This window comes from Pseudophryne corroboree, chromosome 2 (genome assembly GCF_028390025.1).
Source record: "Pseudophryne corroboree isolate aPseCor3 chromosome 2, aPseCor3.hap2, whole genome shotgun sequence".
NCBI lineage: Eukaryota > Metazoa > Chordata > Amphibia > Anura > Myobatrachidae > Pseudophryne > Pseudophryne corroboree.
This window is the reverse complement of record NC_086445.1, coordinates 41,152,405-41,178,104: the sequence shown is the minus strand read 5'-3', so window position 1 is coordinate 41,178,104 and position 25,700 is coordinate 41,152,405. Positions and strand designations below refer to the sequence as shown.

Below are 25,700 nucleotides of genomic sequence, written 5' to 3'. Positions count from 1 at the left end.
CCTATTGACTCTGCAAAATGGCGTCGGGCATGGAGGGTTAACCCCTTCAGCCCTGCTCTGCCATTGTCCCTGTGGCTGACGGAGTCTCCGGCCACAACAACTATTATTTTTTTTTGTTATTTGTTGTGCAGCAAATTTGAGCCCTGATTTGACTAATATACAAAGACGGTAGGGGAGCTGAAATAAGACACTAATATCAGTCTTTGTAGTCCAAACACACAGCACTCAGTAACTTATTTTCCTAATACAAAGGCCCTTTCAATTTCTAGTTTGACCAGATTACCATAACTGTAACAACCTCCGCACACTGGGGGTCATTCCCACCCGATCGCTCGCTTGCATGCCGGACGGCCGAAGGGCGTCGTTCAGTAGCAATCGCATCTGCCTGATTGACAGGCAGAGGTGGTCGCAGGGCGGGAGAGGGCTTAATGCCGCCGTTTAAGGGGCGCGGTCTGGCCATCGCAGGCGTGGCCGGACCGTTGGGGTGGGGGTGGGGGGGGCGGGCCGCGGCGGCTGCGTGACGTTTCACGCAGCCGCTGCGGCCAGTGGCAGCGACTGTCAACTCCCGGCCAGCCGCAGGAGATGTGCTGGCCGGGAGTTACTCCACAAATACAAAAGCATCGCCGCTGTGCGATGCTTTTGTATTTGTGCGGGGGAAGCCGGACTGACATGCGGGGCGGACTAGCCCTGTGCTGGGCGTCCCCCCGCATGTCAGGGAAGATGATTGTAGCTGTGCTAAATTTAGCACAGCTACGATCAACTCGGAATAATAACCCCCACTGCCATACTGGCACACAGCGCATTTGTAGCTTCCAAAGTTGTGCTAGACCTGAATACGACACCACAATGCTACAGAACTTACACATAGAAACATAGGCACTGACGTATTTTTTTCTTAACATAACTGATTTTTATTGGTTTTTATAAGAGAAATGCACGTTTGACAACACGACACTCAATATCGTATAGTCATGACCCTCGAAACAATGGGTAATCACAGAAAAGTTGGTGTAGGCATACATTGGTCAAACAACAATATACAACAAAAAAGCATAGTCAAATTGTGGGGGGGGCGAACAAAAGGAATAAGAGAGGGAGGATATATAAGGGGGGGGGGGAGCACTGTCAATACATCCAGGAATTTCGGTAGTGAAGCTATGAAAAGAAAAATTCAAATAGTATTACTGGTGGTATTACTACATCCAAGACAATATGATAACATTACTAAGGAGAAAAGGAAACAGAAAAAAGTAAGGCTACTCGTGTAAAAGGTGTAAATAGAAAGAGCGAGAAAAAGGTACCCAGACGTTAAATGTTAAGAAAAAGCGAATGGAGGGGAGGAGAAGAGCGGGGATCAGAATCTATGTTATCTGGACATCTTCCAGACGGGATTTTCAAAGGCAGCGGTTATCGTGGATTGAGTGACCAGGTCCAATGTAGATATATAAGGACCCCACTTTTTATAGAACCCAGCAAGGTCAGAGTATCCCGTGAGTATAGTGGATCTACGATCGAAATATAAGTATTGTAACATGTTTTTCAGAACTTCAGATAGGGAGGGGGTGGATCTGACAACCCAATGTTTCAGTATTGCTTTTTTGGAAGGCACTGACATATTGATAATAAATGCAGTGTGTATGGTGCGCACAAGCCACGGGGTCCAGGGGGGCCACACCGCACACCCTGCTCCCAATTTTTTTAACACTGCGGCGCCATTTTCCTGTAGTTTTGCGCATGTGCAGTAGGAAAAACAATGGGAAAATGGCCACCGCGACATTTTCTTGGAGATCACCGCATGCACTGTAGACTCTGAGACAGCGCTTGGGTCCCCTGGGGACCCTAGTTCCCAGAGCTAAAACTGGAGGGGGCACAGACAAAGCCTGCACACAAGCCTCCTCCTCCCTGATCATAGGGGTATATTTCCTGAAGCTTCTAAAAATGAAAAGTGGTGATGTTGCCGATAGCAACTAATCAGATTTTGTCTATCATTACTCTATTGCATCCTAGAAAATGATAGTGATGAGCGGGTTCGGTTCCTCGGAATCCAAACCCCCCCCCCCTCCCCCCCCCCCCCCAAACTTCACCCTTTTTTGTACGGGTCCGAACAGACTCGGATCCTCCCGCCTTGCTCGGTTAATCCAAGCGCGCCCGAACGTCATCATCCCGCGGTCGGATTCTCGCGAGATTCGTATTCTATATAAAGAGCCGTACATCGCCGCCATTTTTCACTCGTGCATTGGAGATGATCGTGAGAGGACGTGGCTGGCGTCCTCTCAGTTTCTATGTTCAGTGGGCTGCAAATTGTGCTGCAAATATCTGTGCTCCGTGTGCTGCAAATATCTGTGCTCAGTGTGCTGCAAATATCTGTGCTCAGTGTGCTGCAAATATCTACGTTCTCTGCCTGAAAAACGCTCCATATCTGTGCTCAGTGTGCTGCAAATATCTGTGCTCAGTGTGCTAATTGCTTTATTGTGGGGACTGGGGACCAGCTGTATTGTATAGTAGGAGGACAGTGCAGAATTTTGCTGACCAGTGACCACCAGTATGCGTTCTCTGCCTGAAAAACGCTCCATATCTGTGCTGCATTGTAGTATATAGTAGGAGGACAGTGCAGAATTTTGCTGACCACCAGTATATATATAGCAGTACGGTACAGTAGTCCACTGCTCTACCTCTGTGTCATCAAGTATACTATCCCATCCATACCTGTGGTGCATTTAAGTTTTGCACAGTATATATATAGTAGGAGGACAGTGTATAATTTTGCTGACCACCAGTATATAATATATAGCAGTACGGTACAGTAGGCCACTGCTCTACCTACCTCTGTGTCGTCAAGTATACTACCCCATCCATACCTGTGGTGCATTTAAGTTTTACACAGTATATATATAGTAGGAGGACAGTGCATAATTTTGCTGACCACCAGTATATAATATATAGCAGTACGGTACAGTAGGCCACTGCTCTACCTACCTCTGTGTCGTCAAGTATACTATCCATCCATACCTGTGGTGCATTTGAGTTTTGCACACTATATATATAGTAGGAGGATAGTGCATAATTTTGCTGACCACCAGTATATAATATATAGCAGTACGGTACAGTAGGCCACTGCTCTACCTACCTCTGTGTTGTCAAGTATACGATCCCATCCATACCTGTGGTGCATTTAAGTTTTGCACAGTATATATATAGTAGGAGGACAGTGCATAATTTTGTTGACCACCAGTATATAATATATAGCAGTACGGTACAGTAGGCCACTGCTCTACCTACCTCTGTGTCGTCAAGTATACTATCCATCCATACCTGTGGTGCATTTCAGTTGTGCGCAGTATATATATAGTAGGACAGTGCATAATTTTGCTGACCACCAATATATAATATATAGCAGTACGGTACAGTAGGCCACTGCTCTACCTACCTCTGTGTCGTCAAGTATACTATCCCATCCATACCTGTGGTGCATTTAAGTTTTGCACAGTATATATATAGTAGGAGGACAGTGCATAATTTTGTTGACCACCAGTATATAATATATAGCAGTACGGTACAGTAGGCCACTGCTCTACCTACCTCTGTGTCGTCAAGTATACTATCCATCCATACCTGTGGTGCATTTCAGTTGTGCGCAGTATATATATAGTAGGACAGTGCATAATTTTGCTGACCACCAGTATATAATATATAGCAGTACGGTACAGTAGGCCACTGCTCTACCTACCTCTGTGTCGTCAAGTATACTATCCATCCATACCTGTGGTGCATTTCAGTTGTGCGCAGTATATATAGTAGTAGGCCATTGCTATTGATATATTACTGGCATATAATTCCACACATTAAAAAATGGAGAACAAAAATGTGGAGGGTAAAATAGGGAAAGATCAAGATCCACTTCCACCTCGTGCTGAAGCTGCTGCCACTAGTCATGGCCGAGACGATGAAATGCCATCAACGTCATCTGCAAAGGCCGATGGCCAATGTCATAGTAGAGAGCATGTAAAATCCAAAAAAATAAAGCTCAGTAAAATGACCCAAAAATCTAAATCAAAATCGTCTGAGGAGAAGCGTAAACTTGCCAATGTGCCATTTACGACACGGAGTGGCAAGGAACGGCTGAGGGCCTGGCCTATGTTCATGGCTAGTGGTTCAGCTTCACATGAGGATGGAAGCACTCATCCTCCTGCTAGAAAACTTAAAAGAGTTAAGATGGCAAAAGCACAGCAAAGAACTGTGCGTTCTTCTAAATCACAAATCCCCAAGGAGAGTCCAATTGTGTCGGTTGCGATGCCTGACCTTCCCAACACTGGACGGGAAGAGGTGGCGCCTTCCACCATTTGCACGCCCCCTGCAAGTGCTGGAAGGAGCACCCGCAGTCCAGTTCCTGATAGTCAAATTGAAGATGTCACTGTTGAAGTACACCAGGATGAGGATATGGGTGTTGCTGGCGCTGGGGAGGAAATTGACAAGGAGGATTGTGATGGTGAGGTGGTTTGTTTAAGTCAGGCACCCGGGGAGACACCTGTTGTCCATGGGACGAATATGGCCATTGACATGCCTGGTCAAAATACAAAAAAAAATCACCTCTTCGGTGTGGAATTATTTCAACAGAAATGCGGACAACTGGTGTCAAGCAGTGTGTTGCCTTTGTCAAGCTGTAATAAGTAGAGGTAAGGACGTTAACCACCTAGGAACATCCTCCCTTATACGTCACCTGGAGTGCATTCATCAGAAGTCATTGACAAGTTCAAAAACTTTGGGTGACAGCGGAAGCAGTCCACTGCCAACTAAATCCCTTCCTCTTGTAACCACACCACCAACTCCCTCAGTGTCAATTTCCTCCTTAGAAAAGCCAATAGTCCTGCAGGCCATGTCACTGTCAAGTCTGACGAGTCCTCTCCTGCCTGGGATTCCTCCGATGCATCCTTGAGTGTAACGCCTACTGCTGCTGACGCTGCTGTTGTAGCTGCTGGGAGTCGATCGTCATCCCAGAGGGGAAGTCGGAAGACCACTTGTACTACTTCCAGTAAGCAATTGACTGTCCAACAGTCCTTTGCGAGGAAGATGAAATATCACAGCAGTCATCCTGCTGCAAAGCGGATAACACAGGCCTTGGCAGCCTGGGTGGTGAGAAACGTGTTTCCGGTATCCACCGTTAATTCACAGGGAACTAGAGAATTGATTGAGGTACTGTGTCCCCGGTACCAAATACCATCTAGGTTCCATTTCTCTAGGCAGGCGATACCGAAAATGTACACAGACGTCAGAAAAAGAGTCACCAGTGTCCTAAAAAATGCAGTTGTACCCAATGTCCACTAAACCACGGACATGTGGACAAGTGGACCAGGGCAGACTCAGGACTATATGACTGTGACAGCCCACTGGGTAGATGTATTGCCTCCCGCAGCAAGAACAGCAGTGGCGGCACCAGTAGCAGCATCTCGCAAACGCCAACTCGTTCCTAGGCAGGCAACGCTTTGTATCACCGCTTTCCATAAGAGGCACACAGCTGACAACCTCTTACGGAAACTGAGGAACATCATCGCAGAATGGCTTACCCCAATTGGACTCTCCTGGGGATTTGTGACATCGGACAACGCCACCAATATTGTGCGTGAATTACATCTGGGAAAATTCCAGCACGTCCCATGTTTTGCACATACATTGAATTTGGTGGTGCAGAATTATTTAAAAAACGACAGGGGCGTGCAAGAGATGCTGTCGGTGGCCCGAAGAATTGCGGGCCACGTTCGGCATTCAGCCACCGCGTGCCGAAGACTGGAGCACCAGCAAACACTCCTGAACCTGCCCTGCCGTCATCTGAAGCAAGAGGTGGTAACGAGGTGGAATTCAACCCTCTATATGCTTCTGAGGATGGAGGAGCAGCAAAAGGCCATTCAAGCCTATACAGCTACCTACGATATAGGCAAAGGAGGGGGAACGCACCTGACTCAAGCGCAGTGGAGAATGATTTCAACGTTGTGCAAGGCTCTGCAACCCTTTGAACTTGCCACACGTGAAGTCAGTTCAGACACTGCCAGCCTGAGTCAGGTCATTCCCCTCATCAGGCTTTTGCAGAAGAAGCTGGAGAGATTGAAGGAGGAGCTAAAACAGAGTGATTCCGCTAGGCATGTGGGACTTGTGGATGGAGCCCTTAATTCGCTTAACCAGGATTCACGGGTGGTCAATCTGTTGAAATCAGAGCACTACATTTTGGCTACCGTGCTCGATCCTAGATTTAAAACCTACGTTGTATCTCTCTTTTCCGGCAGACACAAGTCTGCAGAGGTTCAAAGACCTGCTGGTGAGAAAATTGTCAAGTCCTGTGGAACGTGACCCGTCAACAGCTCCTCCTTTACATTCTCCCGCAACTGGGGCTGTGAGGAAAAGGCTAAGAATTCCGAGCCCACCCGCTGGCGGTGATGCAGGGCAGTCTGGAGCGAGTGCTGACATCTGGTCCGGACTGAAGGACCTGCCAACGATTACTGACATGTCGTCTACTGTCACTGCATATGATTCTGTCACCATTGAAAGAATGGTGGAGGATTATATGAGTGACCGCATCCAAGTAGGCATGTATACTATAGTGTATACTATATATAGTAGTATGTATACTGGCAGGAAAAAGAGGCAATTTGGAGGCCCTTGCACAAACTGGCTTTATTTTACCTAAGTTGCCACCCCTCCAGTGTGTACTCCGAAAGAGTGTTTAGTGAAGCCGCTCACCTTGTCAGCAATCGGCGTACGAGGTTACTTCCAGAAAATGTGGAGAAGATGATGTTCATCAAAATGAATTATAATCAATTCCTTCATGGAGACATTCACCAGCAATTGCCTCCAGAAAGTATGCAGGGACCTGAGATGGTGGATTCCAGGGGGGACGAATTAATAATCTGTGAGGAGGGGGATGTACACAGTGAAAGGGGTGAGGAATCGGACGATGAGGAGGAGGTGGACATCTTGCCTCTGTAGAGCCAGTTTGTGCAAGAAGAGATTGATTGCTTCTTTTTTGGTGGGGGGCCCAAACCAACCAGTCATTTCAGTCACAGTTGTGTGGCAGACCCTGTCGCTGAAATGATGGGTTTGTTAAAGTGTGCATGTCCTGTTTATAAACATAAGGGTGGGCGGGAGGGCCCAAGGACAATTCCATCTTGCACCTCTTTTTTCTTTCATTTTTCTTTGCATCATGTGCTGTTTGGGGACTATTTTTTGAAGTGCCATCCTGTCTGACACTGCAGTGCCACTCCTAGATGGGCCAGGTGTTTGTGTCGGCCTCTTGGGTCGCTTAGCTTAGTCACACAACTACCTCATTGCGCCTCTTTTTTTCTTTGCATCATGTGCTGTTTGGGGACTATTTTTTTGAAGTGCCATCCTGTCTAACACTGCAGTGCCACTCCTAGATGGGCCAGGTGTTTGTGTCGGCCACTTGGGTCGCTTAGCTTAGTCACACAGCTACCTCATTGCGCCTCTTTTTTTCTTTGCATCATGTGCTGTTTAGGGACTATTTTTTTGAAGTGCAATCCTGTCTGACACTGCAGTGCCACTCCTAGATGGGCCAGGTGTTTGTGTCGGCCACTTGGGTTGCTTAGCTTAGTCACACAGCTACCTCATTGCGCCTCTTTTTTTCTTTGCATCATGTACTGTTTGGGGACAATTTTTTTAATATGCCATCCTGTCTGACACTGCAGTGCCACTCCTAGATGGGCCAGGTGTTTGTGTCGGCTACTTGGGTCGCTTAGCTTAGTCATCCAGCGACCTCGTTTTAGGACTAAAAATAATATTGTGAGGTGTGAGGTGTTCAGAATAGACTGGAAATGAGTGTAAATTATGGATATTGAGGATAATAATACTATGGGATCAAAATGACCCCCAAATTCTATGATTTAAGCTGTTTTTGAGGGTTTTTTGTAAAAAAAAAAAAAAGAATCCAAAACACACCCGAATCCGCCAAAAAATTTTCAGGGAGGTTTTGCCAAAACGCGTCCGAATCCAAAACACGGCCGCGGAACCGAATCCAAAACCAAAACACAAAACCCGAAAAATTTCCGGTGCACATCACTAGAAAATGATAAACAGAATCTGATTGGTTGCTATGGGTAATATCACCACTTTTTGTTTTTAGAACCTTTAGTAAATGTACCCCTAATTATCAGGATGGGCTCTTATTTGGGCCTCTGTCCTGACAAATGCTTGTGCAATGACGATGTTTGTTTCCCTGAAAACAGAATTATAATTACGGCGGTATGCAGCGATAAGGAATCTTCAATGTCGGGGGACTGAGCAACTTATATAGTGAATACGCCCCTCAGTGCGCAGGATACACGTTTGCATGCTGAGAGGAAGCAGAGCAGACAGATTGGTGTACGCAACCGGGCGACTATCACACAACGAGGTCAATTACAACAACCTCTCTCCCAGGGAAATAGGGGGAAACACTTTTTTCTTGCTTATTACATAAGGCGCAAGGAGTCGTATAAAAGCAATTAAGATATAAATACCGAACTTGGCGACCTCTCGTTTTCTGAGAGCACGTTCTATAAATGCATTTCTAACGTCTGGATTATCCGCAGCAAGCCACTGTCTGGAATCACTTGGGCACAGTATAACTACGAGTCGGCTTGGCCTGCTGTTAACTGAACCAATTAACTTGATTTCCTGGTAACTGCAGACCTGCCGTGGTTTAGAACCCTACAACCGGCCTGTAGATCCATGCGGGTGACACGTCCTATAAAACCTGGTGAACTCCACACAGATCACCCTCCTGTTATATAGGGCACTAGGAGGCATGCTGGTCTGTGGGTTTGCAGATCGTAGCTTTATCCTGTTCCTACCTAGCTGTGGAACACGACGTCCAGAGCCTGGGGTGAGTGCAGGATGAGTCAGACCTACGACTGCCGCCATGGTGAGGAGAATTCTGATACATATCTACGTCTGTATGCTGATTTCAGTTCATTTTCTTACATATATTTGGGCAGTAGGTTACAGTGCCGTAACAAGGCTCTGGTGCGCCCTGTGCCGCCCCCTCTGCGCATGACATCACAGGGGCAAACGCGGGATTTCCGGAGGGGGGTTTCCAAATACTTTATTTTAGAGTGATTGTCGTCAGCCCATGAAGGATGCATAATTAGCATGTAACAAGCTATAGGGCTGGGCCTAATTCAGACTCAATCGCAGCAACGGCAGTGATCGCATCCTGAAGCCCTTTGTGCAGTGCGCACTGATGCGATCACCTCTGACTGATTGACAGGCAGAGGCGGTTGCGGGGCGAGAGGGGGCGTGACAGTGGCGCTAGAATGCCCTTGGGGGGGGCGCAGACCGGACAACGCAGGCATGCTGGGGCAGCCGCTGTAACCCAAACCATGGCAGGTAGCCGCATGCCATCGCAGCTTTGCGGTGAGGGGGGGGGGGGGGTTGACATGCGGGGTGGACTAGCTCTGTGCTAGGCGTTCCCCCGCATGTCAGAGATTCTGATCGTAGACGTGCTCATTTTAGCAGATCTACGGTCAGCTCTGAATCGGGCTCATAAGTCTGCCCCAAACAAAGTGCAGTGTATGTAATACAGTATGTCTGACATATACAGGCCCAGAGATCACGGTAAGCCACTTAGGGGGGTAATTCAGAGTTGATTGCAGCAGCAAATTTGTTAGCAGATGGGCAAAACCATATGCACTGCAGGTGGGGCAGATGTAACATGTGCAGAGAGAGTTAGATTTGGGTGGGTTATGTTGTTTCTGTGCAGGGTAAATACTGGCTGCTTTATTTTTACACTGCAATTTCGATTTCAGTTTGAACACACCCCACCCAAATCTAACTCTCTCTGCACATGTTACATCTGCCTCACCTGCAGTGCACATGGTGTTGCCCAACTGCTAACAAATTTGCTGCTATGATCAGGTCTGATTTAGGCCCTTACTGTACCAGATTCTTTCTCTGGTGCGATAATTGAGCAATCAGATCCCCAGACACACACACAGCAGGCTTTGAGACTGCGTAGGTCATGTAATGTGGCCGAAACAGCATAAACTCACCGGCTGGGCTTGCGGCATGCCTCTTAAATGATCACTCTGGCACAGAAGGGGTTACAGTTTTTGTGGGAGGAACGTAAGGAAAACTGCCTGTATTATGATTGGCTGGATTCTGTATAGGGGCTGGTCTGACATACATATAGTCTTCAGACCTAAGACACCCTGCCTCTTTCCAGTTTTTTCCGTGGAACTGTTGAGTACAGCTGATATAAGTGTTTTATTGCTGCATATTAATTCTTTGATCCTCTCATCTTTCTCTCTGCTCTCCTGTATCTTCTACTCTACTCCTGTTCTACCTCCTTCTGTCCTACTTTCTACCTTTCTTCATTCATTATTCTACCTGTGTGTGCTTATGCCCCCCCCCCCCCCCCTTGCCTAACCCTGGCCAGCGCGGGCCTGCCTGCTTGGCTGCTGGGCTCCTCCGAGGTCCGGCCGAGCCGGAGCGGGCTTGCAGCACCTAGAGCGGGGGATCCCCTTGGCGTCCACGGCCATGCTCGCCCGCCCGCGCTCCTGGACTCCGATGTGGTCCGGCCGGCTCAGGGCAGGCATTCCGCGCCTGCAGTGCGGGAGACCCAGGCTGTGCGCGGCCAGGCCTCGGCCACCCGCCCATGATCACTTCCGACCTCTGTCTCCGTCCCCGGCCGCTGGCTGCAGCTGGGGACGGAGTGCCAGGGGTTCGGGGGCGGCTGAGGCGGCCTGCAGGGGACGGGGTTGTGCCGTCCCTGCACCCGCCGCTGCGAGTCTTGCCTATGATGTCGGGCGGCTGGCTGGCGCGCTGGTCCTGCACTGATGGATCGGCGCTCCCGCCCAGCTGCCCGGAGGCCCCCCCTTTCCACCAGCAGCCCCCATGGTTTCACCTCCAACGGGCGGACGGGGGGGTCGCGCGGCTGCCGGACGCGGTGGGTCCGGCTAGCGTGCGCGTGTGGCATGGTATTTAACTCATCCACCATGACCATCTCTCCCTCTCCACTAGGCGGGCGGGGGGTCGCGCGGCTGCCGGACTCGGTGGGTCTGGGCAACGCACGTGTGCTGCATTTGAGTTAGTCCATCACAGTGGGGGCGGCCTCCATGACCCACTACCGCTCTGCTCTGGCCGGGCGGGGGGTCGCGTGGCTGCCGGATGCGGTTGGTCCGTGCAGCGCACGCGTGCTGCCATATCTCGGGCCCGCACCTGGGGAGCCCCAGGGAGACCTCCTCTTGCTGGGCCCGGTGGCGAGTATAATGTCCCAGCTCAGGGACGGGTGGCGCATGGCGGGGCGACGCGCCCACTCTGCAGCAGCTGATGGGCCGGTGCCGCTGGCGGAACTTTCAGGGGCTGTCGCGCAGGGACGCTACGCGTCCGCCCGCAGTGGTTGGACCCGTGGCTCCGCCCCCAACTGGGGTTACACGTGCGTCGCATAGTGACGCCGCCAGACGTGGCCGTGCGGGCCCGGCCGGTCCTAGGCTAAGGTGCCCGGCCGCAGTGTCCACAGGTGGGTACCAGGTTGTCTGTCCCTCGCCGCGTCCGTACTGATAACTCGGACGCTGCTGTGGACAGCCCTCTGTCGGACGATGTGCTGCATCTTTCTAGTAGTTACGGCGCTCGGGTATTTTATCCTGAGTCCAATGCTCGAGATAGGAAGGGGTCGCGGCGCAGGCGGGTCAGGCAAAACTCATTGCAGTAGGACAGCGATGCCGTTATACCCGACAGCGAGGGATCGTCCGGGTCCTGGCTCCCTACGGGTGGTTTGCGAACCTCCTGTGGGGGCGCGGGACTCGCGTGCCGTTTCTGAGCTTAGAGCGATGGCGTCCGCACCTTTGGTGGACGTCACCGTCTTGTCTGCCATTCGTGCCACAGTCGTGTCGGCGGTGCCCCCATTGCATCCTCCATACCCGGGGGACAGGGGCCAGCCACCGCTTCTTTGGCTGATAGCATCGCGCAGATGCTTACACTGCTCCTGTCCTCTGGCGGAACACTCGGCCCACCAGCCCCACTCGCGCGGCTGAAAATAAGCTCCGAAACAGGAAGCACCAGAGGCATCTGTGAAAAGCTCCAGGGAGGTGCTAGACACGACCGCCACCTGCCCAAAACAGACGCTGTTGAAACGAACTCGAAATTCATCACATGTACGTAAATCCCTCCGAATGTCGAGGGACAATCTGAGAAAATGATGCAGGCGTCGAATTCCAACTGTCGCCCGCTCCAATTCTCTACAGAAAAACCCTAACCATGGGGACAACTTTGAAAGCAAAATTAAACAGGCCCAATAGGGATTGAGCCTGCTTGACAGTAAGCTTGGCCGCAGCAAGCGCATAAAGTATATCATCGTGAAGACGGAACACTTTATCCACTGGGAGCCTACAGAGGCCGGCGACCGCATCAATCTGAATTCCGAGATAAACTAAGGATGCCGAGGCCCCGTCAGTCTTCTCAGGCGCCACCGCAACCCTGAAGTGTGCGAAGAGGCCGAGTGCCCTCCGCAGCAAGCCACCGTATCAATCTGAGTCCTGTGGCCCGATCAAAAGGAAATCGTCCAAGCAGTGCGAAATACACCGTTCGCATGCTCCAGTCACCAATGGAGGAAAGAACTGAATCTCTCGAAGTATGCGCAAGAGATGGAAAAACCCATAGGGAGGCACCGATCTATGTAATAGCCATCGTCCAATTTAAAACCCATAAACCGAAAGGCCGAAGGGTGCAGAGGGAGAAGACGAAATGCTGACTGGATGTCCAATTTACACATCATGGCCCCCGGTCCAAAAGACCTAATGGTGGCTACGGCTGAATCAAAGGACAGGTAAATGACCCTACACTGATCATCGGGGATAGCATCATGTACTGATGACCCTAGGGGACAGGAAGATGTTGTAGGAGCCTAAATGTGCCCACGGTCTTTTTGGGCACTATCCCGACGGGGGACAAGATCAAATCCGGTAAGGGGGGGGGGGGGGGATTCCGAAAAGGGGCCTATCATCCTGCCCAACGACACCTCAGCCGGAAGGTTCTGCCGGAGCACGTCCGGAAACTCCCGAGCCGAACGCAGGTTCGTACCAGCCCCGGGACCCACTAGCCCAGATATCAGCACTGGGAAACCGGACGCGAAACCCGAGAGCAAAAATTGGGCGTCCACCCGCCACGGGTACCCTCGCAGCCAGGGTATGAGTGCCAGTAATCTAATTGGGGTGTGGGCCAAGGCCAGGGCCTGGGGCCGCGGAAATGCGACTCTGCCGGGCCTGCGGGCCGGAATTACACCCTGTCCCAGGACTGGTGCAGTCCGTGATCCCATGGGCTCCGCCACATCCGATGCAGGAGTGACAAAAACGACACTGACCACCCAACTCACATTGGGCATTACGGAAAGCGAAGCATTTACCATGCCCCGTGCGCAATGGACCCACTCGAAGAGCGGCAGAACGAGAGCGAGGCCGCTTTGGCCATCGTCTCGCCGTACCGCCGTCCTCGGTGCCCATGGAACCCTGTGTCAGCTCCTTATCGTAACATTGCCAAGCCGACCCGTTATACTCATGGTACAGTACGTGTATAAGGAATTGATAGCGCACTAGGTCATGTGCTCGTCCGGGCGCGTCTCTAAAGAACATGTCACGAAGATTAACATGCACCTAACCCAAGTAGGGTAGGATCGCAAAGCGTCTTCGCTGCCCTGTCCTTTTTCCTAGCCGAAAGCAAAGCTTTACGAGCATCGCCAGGAAGGGTGAAGATATGGACATATTGGCCCTTACGGATCCTGCCCCAGACCTGGGGCCTCAGACCACGTTGCACCGCTGTCTTAGCGCAGTGACCGGTGTCCAACTCAACCGACACTTGCGAGGCGGACCCTGTGCAAAATGCCGTCGGAGGACACCCCCTCCGAGGACGTGGAGCCAAGGGATGAGTCCGTGCCCCGACGCCTACGCCTGTGTCTACAGCGCTTGCCGGAAAACCTTACGCATACTTCCACCCATGCTAGAGGAGCGGGACTGAGTACTAGATCCCAACCCGCTACGGGGGGGTAACCGCACTACCCCGGAACCAGTCAGGGTCCGATGAAGACTCACCTGAACGAGAAGCAACTCCGTCCGTCCCTGCGCCCACCGGATGACTTGCTGAGGCACCGGCCGACTCCATTCCAGTCCCGACGTCCACGACTGTGGAGACAAAAGAGACATTGTTCCCGTGGACGCCCACATAACTCAGCGTTGGTCAGACTGAGTAAGGAACGTCAACAGGCGAAACAGAAACTGTTCCATGACAGGCGAGCAAAAAGCTTATCTGATCTAAAATCGGGTGACCAAGTCCGTCTCAGAGATTACGAGAAAGGTATTTGGGTGCAGAAAGGTATTGTGCAAGCACAAGTAGCACCAAGATCTTATACTATACATACAGAGCGTGGAACGGAAGTAAGAAGAAATCGGGTGGATTTAAGATCTCAACCTAACCATAATAAAGACAACATGACTGAAGAATACCCTTCATCTGACATGTATGATGATCCTCATAATGGTGAACAATCCATGATTCTAGAAAGGTCCAACATGGTCGATGAAACACAGACTGTGTATGAAAGACCCAAAAGGGAAATACGCAGACCTGAGAGACTCATTGAAACGTGTTAGATGATGTTCTTAATATGACATTAATTGTTGCATTGAAGCGTACATGGCTTATCTTTAAAGAAAAGAGTATGTGATGTTAGTGTATTAATATTTGTAGACACTCCCTTACTAATAGGTGTAAGCCTGAATCTTTAGTGATGGTCCCTGGGACCAGGGGGATGCTGGGAAGTGGGTGGTCTAGTGGCAGTGTGCCTGGAGTTGGATGGAATAAACAGCACAGCAGTGAACTCACATGTCTCTGTGTCCTGATGACTGGATTTACAAACTTATGAACAAAACAGTGATCTTCTGGGGCGACAAGTTGGGCGAGGTTTTTGCCATCAATAGGCAAGGATCCGCATCCTTGCCGGTCCTGCGGGTCCTTGCGCAGATAGTCTTGCTATGCTTGGTGAACAACATTACGTCGCGAGCCAAGCATATCCCGGCCATGCGCAACGAAATTGCTGATGCCTTTTCTCGCGGCGACTGGCAGCGGTTTAGGCGGTTGGCTCCTGCAGCTCTAATCCAAGGGGAATTATGTCCTGCTTATGTGTGGCAGGTTATCCGCCCGGATTGGAGGCGTTAGCCCACAGGTCATTGGCTCCTGCAACTTTTACGGTTTATCTGGCCGCCTGGAAGCGGTGGAGGCGCTACCTTCTGGAGAGCGGCCATAGTGGTAAGACCCCTCACGACTTACTTTTAGATTACATCTGGGTTTTGTACTCCGACGGAATTTCGCGGGCGTATGTTGGTAGGTTTCTAGCGGGTATATCATACTTTCTGCAGCTTTATCGTTGGTTTTAATTACGGTTTTTGCTGGCTGACGAAGTTTTGTGTTTTTGCCTCAAGTCAAATTGGGCGACCCCCTCCTGTTAGGGACGCATGTTAGGTTTCCCATTTTCTCCATACTATATTTCGTTTATTAACCTCAGTCACATCCTTCTTTTGGTCCTGCATGTGGGTGGCAATGATCTGGTACGCCGGGTCTTGAGGTCTGTTTAGCTTCATGTTCTGTTTTTCTTTAGTTTGAGTTGAGTTGAGTTTTCTTCGTGTTAAGCTTTGTTTAGTTCAGTTGAGTTTTTGGTTTGGTGGCGGTGGTAGGTTGGTAACCTGGCAGTTGGCCGGTTTCTGAACGGTTATTTTTGTTTAACTTAAGGAGTTTATTGTTAGTAAGTTCGGGTGAACTTTTAGGTATTTTTATAGTCTTATAATTAATTGATGGTTACCACCGTACTTGGTGGGCCCATATGATAGATCATAAACATATGTGGATATCGGGGCCGGAGGCCCAATTTGTTACCCCGTAGGGGCGGAGCGTACCTCCGTCCCTACAACTGTTGGTGGGCAGGGGTAGTGGCAGAAGGTCGACCCCTGTCCTTGGATTTTAGATTTCCGATGTCTGGGATGGAGGCAGGAGGCCAATCCCGGAACATCTGGGGCAGAGGCCCCCTCACACATATGTTTTTTATTGCTCGGGGTGGAGGCAGTAGGCCGATCCCAGAACATCTGGGGCAGAGGCCCCCTCACACATATGTTTTTTATTGCTCGGGGTGGAGGCAGTAGGCCGATCCCAGAACATCTGGGGCAGAAGGCCCCCTCACACACATATGTTTATTGTAGAGATGAGCGCCTGAAATTTTTCGGGTTTTGTGTTTTGGTTTTGGGTTCGGTTCCGCGGCCGTGTTTTGGGTTCGAACGCGTTTTGGCAAAACCTCACCGAATTATTTTTGTCGGATTCGGGTGTGTTTTGGATTCGGGTGTTTTTTTCCAAAAACACTAAAAAACAGCTTAAATCATAGAATTTGGGGGTCATTTTGATCCCAAAGTATTATTAACCTCAAAAACCATAATTTACACTCATTTTCAGTCTATTCTGAATACCTCACACCTCACAATATTATTTTTAGTCCTAAAATTTGCACCGAGGTCGCTGTGTGAGTAAGATAAGCGACCCTAGTGGCCGACACAAACACCGGGCCCATCTAGGAGTGGCACTGCAGTGTCACGCAGGATGTCCCTTCCAAAAAACCCTCCCCAAACAGCACATGACGCAAAGAAAAAAAGAGGCGCAATGAGGTAGCTGTGTGAGTAAGATTAGCGACCCCAGTGGCCGACACAAACACCGGGCCCATCTAGGAGTGGCACTGCAGTGTCACGCAGGATGGCCCTTCCAAAAAACCCTCCCCAAACAGCACATGACGCAAAGAAAAAAAGAGGCGCAATGAGGTAGCTGTGTGAGTAAGATTAGCGACCCTAGTGGCCGACACAAACACCGGGCCCATCTAGGAGTGGCACTGCAGTGTCACGCAGGATGGCCCTTCCAAAAAACCCTCCCCAAACAGCACATGACGCAAAGAAAAAAAGAGGCGCAATGAGGTAGCTGACTGTGTGAGTAAGATTAGCGACCCTAGTGGCCGACACAAACACCGGGCCCATCTAGGAGTGGCACTGCAGTGTCACGCAGGATGTCCCTTCCAAAAAACCCTCCCCAAACAGCACATGACGCAAAGAAAAAAAGAGGCGCAATGAGGTAGCTGTGTGAGTAAGATTAGCGACCCCAGTGGCCGACACAAACACCGGGCCCATCTAGGAGTGGCACTGCAGTGTCACGCAGGATGGCCCTTCCAAAAAACCCTCCCCAAACAGCACATGACGCAAAGAAAAAAAGAGGCGCAATGAGGTAGCTGTGTGAGTAAGATTAGCGACCCTAGTGGCCGACACAAACACCGGGCCCATCTAGGAGTGGCACTGCAGTGTCACGCAGGATGGCCCTTCCAAAAAACCCTCCCCAAACAGCACATGACGCAAAGAAAAAAAGAGGCGCAATGAGGTAGCTGACTGTGTGAGTAAGATTAGCGACCCTAGTGGCCGACACAAACACCGGGCCCATCTAGGAGTGGCACTGCAGTGTCACGCAGGATGTCCCTTCCAAAAAACCCTCCCCAAACAGCACATGATGCAAAGAAAAAAAGAGGCGCAATGAGGTAGCTGTGTGAGTAAGATTAGCGACCCTAGTGGCCGACACAAACACCGGGCCCATCTAGGAGTGGCACTGCAGTGTCACGCAGGATGGCCCTTCCAAAAAACCCTCCCCAAACAGCACATGACGCAAAGAAAAAAAGAGGCGCAATGAGGTAGCTGACTGTGTGAGTAAGATTAGCGACCCTAGTGGCCGACACAAACACCGGGCCCATCTAGGAGTGGCACTGCAGTGTCACGCAGGATGTCCCTTCCAAAAAACCCTCCCCAAACAGCACATGACGCAAAGAAAAAAAGAGGCGCAATGAGGTAGCTGTGTGAGTAAGATTAGCGACCCTAGTGGCCGACACAAACACCGGGCCCATCTAGGAGTGGCACTGCAGTGTCACGCAGGATGTCCCTTCCAAAAAACCCTCCCCAAACAGCACATGACGCAAAGAAAAAAAGAGGCGCAATGAGGTAGCTGTGTGAGTAAGATTAGCGACCCTAGTGGCCGACACAAACACCGGGCACATCTAGGAGTGGCACTGCAGTGTCACGCAGGATGTCCCTTCCAAAAAACCCTCCCCAAACAGCACATGACGCAAAGAAAAAAAGAGGCGCAATGAGGTAGCTGTGTGAGTAAGATTAGCGACCCTAGTGGCCGACACAAACACCGGGCCCATCTAGGAGTGGCACTGCAGTGTCACGCAGGATGTCCCTTCCAAAAAACCCTCCCCAAACAGCACATGACGCAAAGAAAAAAAGAGGCGCAATGAGGTAGCTGACTGTGTGAGTAAGATTAGCGACCCTAGTGGCCGACACAAACACCGGGCCCATCTAGGAGTGGCACTGCAGTGTCACGCAGGATGTCCCTTCCAAAAAACCCTCCCCAAACAGCACATGACGCAAAGAAAAAAAGAGGCGCAATGAGGTAGCTGTGTGAGTAAGATTAGCGACCCTAGTGGCCGACACAAACACCGGGCCCATCTAGGAGTGGCACTGCAGTGTCACGCAGGATGGCCCTTCCAAAAAACCCTCCCCAAACAGCACATGACGCAAAGAAAAAAAGAGGCGCAATGAGGTAGCTGTGTGAGTAAGATTAGCGACCCTAGTGGCCGACACAAACACCGGGCCCATCTAGGAGTGGCACTGCAGTGTCACGCAGGATGGCCCTTCCAAAAAACCCTCCCCAAACAGCACATGACGCAAAGAAAAAAAGAGGCGCAATGAGGTAGCTGACTGTGTGAGTAAGATTAGCGACCCTAGTGGCCGACACAAACACCGGGCCCATCTAGGAGTGGCACTGCAGTGTCACGCAGGATGTCCCTTCCAAAAAACCCTCCCCAAACAGCACATGACGCAAAGAAAAAAAGAGGCGCAATGAGGTAGCTGTGTGAGTAAGATTAGCGACCCTAGTGGCCGACACAAACACCGGGCCCATCTAGGAGTGGCACTGCAGTGTCACGCAGGATGGCCCTTCCAAAAAACCCTCCCCAAACAGCACATGACGCAAAGAAAAAAAGAGGCGCAATGAGGTAGCTGACTGTGTGAGTAAGATTAGCGACCCTAGTGGCCGACACAAACACCGGGCCCATCTAGGAGTGGCACTGCAGTGTCACGCAGGATGTCCCTTCCAAAAAACCCTCCCCAAACAGCACATGACGCAAAGAAAAAAAGAGGCGCAATGAGGTAGCTGTGTGAGTAAGATTAGCGACCCTAGTGGCCGACACAAACACCGGGCCCATCTAGGAGTGGCACTGCAGTGTCACGCAGGATGTCCCTTCCAAAAAACCCTCCCCAAACAGCACATGACGCAAAGAAAAAAAGAGGCGCAATGAGGTAGCTGTGTGAGTAAGATTAGCGACCCTAGTGGCCGACACAAACACCGGGCACATCTAGGAGTGGCACTGCAGTGTCACGCAGGATGTCCCTTCCAAAAAACCCTCCCCAAACAGCACATGACGCAAAGAAAAAAAGAGGCGCAATGAGGTAGCTGTGTGAGTAAGATTAGCGACCCTAGTGGCCGACACAAACACCGGGCCCATCTAGGAGTGGCACTGCAGTGTCACGCAGGATGTCCCTTCCAAAAAACCCTCCCCAAACAGCACATGACGCAAAGAAAAAAAGAGGCGCAATGAGGTAGCTGACTGTGTGAGTAAGATTAGCGACCCTAGTGGCCGACACAAACACCGGGCCCATCTAGGAGTGGCACTGCAGTGTCACGCAGGATGTCCCTTCCAAAAAACCCTCCCCAATCAGCACATGATGCAAAGAAAAAGAAAAGAAAAAAGAGGTGCAAGATGGAATTGTCCTTGGGCCCTCCCACCCACCCTTATGTTGTATAAACAAAACAGGACATGCACACTTTAACCAACCCATCATTTCAGTGACAGGGTCTGTCACACGACTGTGACTGATATGACGGGTTGGTTTGGACCCCCCCCAAAAAAGAAGCAATTAATCTCTCCTTGCACAAACTGGCTCTACAGAGGCAAGATGTCCACCTCATCTTCACCCTCCGATATATCACCGTGTACATCCCCCTCCTCACAGATTATCAATTCGTCCCCACTGGAATCCACCATCTCAGCTCCCTGTGTACTTTGTGGAGGCAATTGCTGCTGGTCAATGTCTCCGCGGAGGAATTGATTATAATTCATTTTAATGAACATCATCTTCTCCACATTTTCTGGATGTAACCTCGTACGCCGATTGCTGACAAGGTGAGCGGCGGCACTAAACACTCTTTCGGAGTACACACTTGTGGGAGGGCAACTTAGGTAGAATAAAGCCAGTTTGTGCAAGGGCCTCCAAATTGCCTCTTTTTCCTGCCAGTATAAGTACGGACTGTGTGACGTGCCTACTTGGATGCGGTCACTCATATAATCCTCCACCATTCTATCAATGTTGAGAGAATCATATGCAGTGACAGTAGACGACATGTCCGTAATCGTTGTCAGGTCCTTCAGTCCGGACCAGATGTCAGCATCAGCAGTCGCTCCAGACTGCCCTGCATCACCGCCAGCGGGTGGGCTCGGAATTTTGAGCCTTTTCCTCGCACCCCCAGTTGCGGGAGAATGTGAAGGAGGAGATGTTGACAGGTCGCGTTCCGCTTGACTTGACAATTTTGTCACCAGCAGGTCTTTCAACCCCAGCAGACCTGTGTCTGCCGGAAAGAGAGATCCAAGGTAGGCTTTAAATCTAGGATCGAGCACGGTGGCCAAAATGTAGTGCTCTGATTTCAACAGATTGACCACCCGTGAATCCTTGTTAAGCGAATTAAGGGCTGCATCCACAAGTCCCACATGCCTAGCGGAATCGCTCCCTTTTAGCTCCTTCTTCAATGCCTCCAGCTTCTTCTGCAAAAGCCTGATGAGGGGAATGACCTGACTCAGGCTGGCAGTGTCTGAACTGACTTCACGTGTGGCAAGTTCAAAGGGCATCAGAACCTTGCACAACGTTGAAATCATTCTCCACTGCACTTGAGACAGGTGCATTCCATCTCCTATATCGTGCTCAATTGTATAGGCTTGAATGGCCTTTTGCTGCTCCTCCAACCTCTGAAGCATATAGAGGGTTGAATTCCACCTCGTTACCACTTCTTGCTTCAGATGATGGCAGGGCAGGTTCAGTAGTTTTTGGTGGTGCTCCAGTCTTCTGTACGTGGTGCCTGTACGCCGAAAGTGTCCCGCAATTTTTCTGGCCACCGACAGCATCTCTTGCACGCCCCTGTCGTTTTTTAAAAAATTCTGCACCACCAAATTCAAGGTATGTGCAAAACATGGGACGTGCTGGAATTTGCCCATATTTAATGCACACACAATATTGCTGGCGTTGTCCGATGCCACAAATCCACAGGAGAGTCCAATTGGGGTAAGCCATTCCGCGATGATCTTCCTCAGTTGCCGTAAGAGGTTTTCAGCTGTGTGCGTATTCTGGAAAGCGGTGATACAAAGCGTAGCCTGCCTAGGAAAGAGTTGGCGTTTGCGAGATGCTGCTACTGGTGCCGCCGCTGCTGTTCTTGCGGCGGGAGTCCATACATCTACCCAGTGGGCTGTCACAGTCATATAGTCCTGACCCTGCCCTGCTCCACTTGTCCACATGTCCGTGGTTAAGTGGACATTGGGTACAACTGCATTTTTTAGGAGACTGGTGAGTCTTTTTCTGACGTCCGTGTACATTCTCGGTATCGCCTGCCTAGAGAAGTGGAACCTAGATGGTATTTGGTAACGGGGGCACACTGCCTCAATAAATTGTCTAGTTCCCTGTGAACTAACGGCGGATACCGGACGCACGTCTAACACCAACATAGTTGTCAAGGACTCAGTTATCCGCTTTGCAGTAGGATGACTGCTGTGATATTTCATCTTCCTCGCAAAGGACTGTTGAACAGTCAATTGCTTACTGGAAGTAGTACAAGTGGGCTTACGACTTCCCCTCTGGGATGACCATCGACTCCCAGTGGCAACAACAGCAGCGCCAGCAGCAGTAGGCGTTACACGCAAGGATGCATCGGAGGAATCCCAGGCAGGAGAGGACTCGTCAGACTTGCCAGTGACATGGCCTGCAGGACTATTGGCATTCCTGGGGAAGGAGGAAATTGACACTGAGGGAGTTGGTGGGGTGGTTTGCGTGAGCTTGGTTACAAGAGGAAGGGATTTACTGGTCAGTGGACTGCTTCCGCTGTCACCCAAAGTTTTTGAACTTGTCACTGACTTATTATGAATGCGCTGCAGGTGACGTATAAGGGAGGATGTTCCGAGGTGGTTAACGTCCTTACCCCTACTTATTACAGCTTGACAAAGGGAACACACGGCTTGACACCTGTTGTCCGCATTTCTGGTGAAATACCTCCACACCGAAGAGCTGATTTTTTTGGTATTTTCACCTGGCATGTCAACGGCCATATTCCTCCCACGGACAACAGGTGTCTCCCCGGGTGCCTGACTTAAACAAACCACCTCACCATCAGAATCCTCCTGGTCAATTTCCTCCCCAGCGCCAGCAACACCCATATCCTCCTCATCCTGGTGTACTTCAACACTGACATCTTCAATCTGACTATCAGGAACTGGACTGCGGGTGCTCCTTCCAGCACTTGCAGGGGGCGTGCAAATGGTGGAAGGCGCATGCTCTTCACGTCCAGTGTTGGGAAGGTCAGGCATCGCAACCGACACAATTGGACTCTCCTTGTGGATTTGGGATTTCAAAGAACGCACAGTTCTTTGCGGTGCTTTTGCCAGCTTGAGTCTTTTCAGTTTTCTAGCGAGAGGCTGAGTGCTTCCATCCTCATGTGAAGCTGAACCACTAGCCATGAACATAGGCCAGGGCCTCAGCCGTTCCTAGCCACTCCGTGTGGAAAATGGCATATTGGCAAGTTTACGCTTCTCCTCCGACAATTTTATTTTAGGTTTTGGAGTCCTTTTTTTACTGATATTTGGTGTTTTGGTTTTGACATGCTCTGTACTATGCCATTGGGCATCGGCCTTGGCAGACGACGTTGCTGGCATTTCATCGTCTCGGCCATGACTAGTGGCAGCAGCTTCAGCACGAGGTGGAAGTGGATCTTGATCTTTCCCTAATTTTGGAACCTCAACATTTTTGTTCTCCATATTTTAATAGGCACAACTAAAAGGCACCTCAGGTAAACAATGGAGATGGATGGATTGGATACTAGTATACAATTATGGACGGGCTGCCGAGTGCCGACACAGAGGTAGCCACAGCCGTGAACTACCGCACTGTACTGTGTCTGCTGCTAATATATAGACTGGTTGATAAAGAGATAGTATACTCGTAACTAGTATGTATGTATAAAGAAAGAAAAAAAAACCACGGTTAGGTGGTATATACAATTATGGACGGGCTGCCGAGTGCCGACACAGAGGTAGCCACAGCCGTGAACTACCGCACTGTACTGTGTCTGCTGCTAATATATAGACTGGTTGATAAAGAGATAGTATACTCGTAACTAGTATGTATGTATAAAGAAAGAAAAAAAAACCACGGTTAGGTGGTATATACAATTATGGACGGGCTGCCGAGTGCCGACACAGAGGTAGCCACAGCCGTGAACTACCGCACTGTACTGTGTCTGCTGCTAATATATAGACTGGTTGATAAAGAGATAGTATACTCGTAACTAGTATGTATGTATAAAGAAAGAAAAAAAAACCACGGTTAGGTGGTATATACAATTATGGACGGGCTGCCGAGTGCCGACACAGAGGTAGCCACAGCCGTGAACTACCGCACTGTACTGTGTCTGCTGCTAATATATAGACTGGTTGATAAAGAGATAGTATACTCGTAACTAGTATGTATGTATAAAGAAAGAAAAAAAAACCACGGTTAGGTGGTATATACAATTATGGACGGGCTGCCGAGTGCCGACACAGAGGTAGCCACAGCCGTGAACTACCGCACTGTACTGTGTCTGCTGCTAATATATAGACTGGTTGATAAAGAGATAGTATACTCGTAACTAGTATGTATTTATAAAGAAAGAAAAAAAAACCACGGTTAGGTGGTATATACAATTATGGACGGGCTGCCGAGTGCCGACACAGAGGTAGCCACAGCCGTGAACTACCGCACTGTACTGTGTCTGCTGCTAATATATAGACTGGTTGATAAAGAGATAGTATACTCGTAACTAGTATGTATGTATAAAGAAAGAAAAAAAAACCACGGTTAGGTGGTATATACAATTATGGACGGGCTGCCGAGTGCCGACACAGAGGTAGCCACAGCCGTGAACTACCGCACTGTACTGTGTCTGCTGCTAATATATAGACTGGTTGATAAAGAGATAGTATACTCGTAACTAGTATGTATGTATAAAGAAAGAAAAAAAAACCACGGTTAGGTGGTATATACAATTATGGACGGGCTGCCGAGTGCCGACACAGAGGTAGCCACAGCCGTGAACTACCGCACTGTACTGTGTCTGCTGCTAATATATAGACTGGTTGATAAAGAGATAGTATACTCGTAACTAGTATGTATGTATAAAGAAAGAAAAAAAAACCACGGTTAGGTGGTATATACAATTATGGACGGGCTGCCGAGTGCCGACACAGAGGTAGCCACAGCCGTGAACTACCGCACTGTACTGTGTCTGCTGCTAATATATAGACTGGTTGATAAAGAGATAGTATACTCGTAACTAGTATGTATGTATAAAGAAAGAAAAAAAAACCACGGTTAGGTGGTATATACAATTATGGACGGGCTGCCGAGTGCCGACACAGAGGTAGCCACAACCGTGAACTACCGCACTGTACTGTGTCTGCTGCTAATATATAGACTGGTTGATAAAGAGATAGTATACTCGTAACTAGTATGTATGTATAAAGAAAGAAAAAAAAACCACGGTTAGGTGGTATATACAATTATGGACGGGCTGCCGAGTGCCGACACAGAGGTAGCCACAGCCGTGAACTACCGCACTGTACTGTGTCTGCTGCTAATATATAGACTGGTTGATAAAGAGATAGTATACTCGTAACTAGTATGTATGTATAAAGAAAGAAAAAAAAACCACGGTTAGGTGGTATATACAATTATGGACGGGCTGCCGAGTGCCGACACAGAGGTAGCCACAGCCGTGAACTACCGCACTGTACTGTGTCTGCTGCTAATATATAGACTGGTTGATAAAGAGATAGTATACTCGTAACTAGTATGTATGTATAAAGAAAGAAAAAAAAACCACGGTTAGGTGGTATATACAATTATGGACGGGCTGCCGAGTGCCGACACAGAGGTAGCCACAGCCGTGAACTACCGCACTGTACTGTGTCTGCTGCTAATATATAGACTGGTTGATAAAGAGATAGTATACTCGTAACTAGTATGTATGTATAAAGAAAGAAAAAAAAACCACGGTTAGGTCACTGGTATATACAATTATGGACGGGCTGCCGAGTGCCGACACAGAGGTAGCCACAGCCGTGAACTACCGCACTGTACTGTGTCTGCTGCTAATATATAGACTGGTTGATAAAGAGATAGTATACTCGTAACTAGTATGTATGTATAAAGAAAGAAAAAAAAAACCACGGTTAGGTCACTGGTATATACAATTATGGACGGGCTGCCGAGTGCCGACACAGAGGTAGCCACAGCCGTGAACTA

At 49.6% G+C, this 25,700-nt stretch overlaps 1 protein-coding gene across 1 annotated transcript in view; it reads left to right on the top strand.

Annotated features, from left to right (window-relative positions):
- Positions 1-15,204: 15,204 nt before the first annotated feature.
- LOC135050484 (P2Y purinoceptor 2-like) overlaps positions 15,205-25,700 on the top strand; it is a 49,458-nt gene continuing 38,962 nt past the window's right edge. The window contains exon 1 of the mRNA XM_063956977.1: positions 15,205-15,276. The gene's annotated coding sequence lies outside the window, so the exon portion shown is untranslated. The remainder of the gene's footprint in view (positions 15,277-25,700) is intronic.